This window comes from Montipora foliosa, chromosome 8 (assembly GCF_036669935.1).
Source record: "Montipora foliosa isolate CH-2021 chromosome 8, ASM3666993v2, whole genome shotgun sequence".
Classification (NCBI taxonomy): domain Eukaryota; kingdom Metazoa; phylum Cnidaria; class Anthozoa; order Scleractinia; family Acroporidae; genus Montipora; species Montipora foliosa.
In genome coordinates this window covers 2,161,813-2,164,312 of record NC_090876.1, presented here as the reverse complement: position 1 = coordinate 2,164,312, position 2,500 = coordinate 2,161,813, and positions in this window count along the sequence as shown.

Genomic DNA, 2,500 nt, shown 5'->3' with positions numbered 1-2,500 from the left:
GCTACGCAAAGCAAATTGTAATCGTTTTCATGTTTTCGTTTTTATTAAGAGCGAGTGCACAGGAAAATCGAGCAAAAGGCGGTCACAGTCGAAAACCTAACCTACCCTCATTTTCAGTCTATAAAAAGGTACTGACGAGTTTACAAACCTCCCGGGGTTTATTTTCCGAAATACGACCGATTTTTGGAATTATTTGAGATTTTGGATTTCGCCCGTCTGAAGCCTGAAATTAACGGCCTCACAAGGGAAAATCGACCGACCGAAAAAACTGCTTCGCGTAACCAAACATGTTAACCTATCGACAATCTAACACTTAATTCCTATAAAATGGACATCTAACATCCTATTTACAACATACTTCCGTGTCTGAAGTGTAAAATCAACGCTTGCTAAGCGCATTCAAAATGCCCAGTTGCGAATGCGAAAATTTATAGGCAAAACTGAAATCAAGCCCCCGGTTATGGGAATTCTCCAAATTGCCCCAAATTTTGGTTTCGAAGCCTTGAGCTATAGTTTTTAAATGTACATTAAAATTTTGGTTGGGTTTTTTAGGGAGCGCTTCACAATGAGTAGATCACTTCGAAGAAATTGTGCGCTCAGTGACCTCAACTTGACCTCAGAGTGTTTGTTTACATTGACTAGTCGCATCGGCTATAATGAAATGAGCGCTTCATATTAACTAATTTTCTCATTCCATATTTAATTTGAAAATGAATCTGACTTACCATTTTATGATTGCGTCGGACAGGAGCATGGATTGTCTTGCAGCGGCAGAATTAAGCCGATGGCGGCTGCATATGAAGCTTTTAATTGGGTGTAGTAGATATAAGCTTGAACGTTTCAGGAAAAGCCTATAATTCTATCTTAATGTAAGAAACGCTGAAGTTCATCGATCAAATATGCCTGGGTATGCTATTAAGACACCCGTGACACACTTAGATCTGTTTTTGTGTTGGAATCTGTTCACTCTGGAGCTGATGAGACCTGGCGAATGCAGGCAGAGCGTTATTTTGGAATTGCGTGACAGATTGTGAAGCACCTCACAGACCATTTTATTATTTGAGGCGGGGGAGGGGGTGGGGTGGGTAGTTACAAAAAAAAAAAAAAAACAATTTTGGCACAGATAAAAAGTAGAGAAAAACGTACATTAAAAAAATATTGATAATTGAAATCCATGTTAAGGGAGGCATCCAAATTAACAAAATCCGCCGCGAAATTTCAAATCCAGTTTGCGCACAGAGTGTTCTTGGGCGTCTTTGCCAAAGATGAGAATCGACCAATCGTATGGGACTGTTCCCACGGTCGGGGTTTTGCGCCAGTGAGAACGTAAATCACTTTTTTACCACTATGGAAGGTGAAGCTTGTTCCTTCCAAGAGATCGTTGGCGGGAAGTGTGGTTTCAGTAGCAAGGATAAAGAAAAGTCCGTGAAACTCATCCCATTGCTCAACTGCACCAGTAATATAGATAAGCATAAGTCTGCACTTGCCTTTACTGATGTGCAGAATGAAGTTGAGCTCATTCTCGCTAGAGCGCGTCTCTTTTCACGTCCGCAAAACATTGATCAACTCAAGATATGCCCTCACCATCGCGAGACACTTGGTCTTGGCTGGAAACGCAGCTCAACTCGTTGCGACGTCCCGGCTTTACTGTCCTCACACAGTGCGAAAGTTAAGAATCGGCCGAGAGCGGAGAGGGGGCTCACTAAACTAGCTTCACAAACGGTGCTTAACGAAACTGGCATATGCGTTCCCGTCGGATCAGGTGAGTTTCTTAAAGGTTATTAGTTAGCTATGTCTTATATAGACACAACTGATAGCAACCGCCATAAATAGCGAAATTAAGTATTTATACATCATTATATTTGTAGGCGTGTGCTCCTGCTGCCGAAAGCGCCTTGGCAAGATCGGACGAGAAGTCCCCTCGGGGGAAGTTATAGAGGTTTCTGATAGGATGTGCGCCCTGAGCTTGGTAAGGTGACGATACGTGTAAAAACCACATGATACTAAACGTGAGGCTTATGTCGCATGAAAGGGACAATACCGCATTTTTTTCAATGTTGATTAGTTAGCACATAATTCGAGCAGAGATGTGACTGGACTTTTGTGACTGTTGTTTAGACTATGGATGGTTCTAGTTGCAGGGGATCCAACACTATTCTAATTAGCTCACTGATCAATGGCCGCCCGAGATATAATCAAATCTTTAATCAGACTAATATTTTAGGTGTCCCTGTTTCCTGGCATGACCGCGAGGATCCGGGAACAAGAATAATAAGTGTGGATAACGATAGAGTATAAACCAGATATTCTTGAACAGAGGTAATTATTTAGCAATAATTAACTACCAATAGCACTAAGTAGAAAACAGAATAGACTCAGCGGATAGTATAGACTAGATATGCTTGCGGATCAGGACCCGTCAAGAATCAACCTTTTGTTATCATGGTGCCAAATGTTTCTGCCAAAACAAAAGCTCCAACGAAAGCTAGTGCCACTGGTG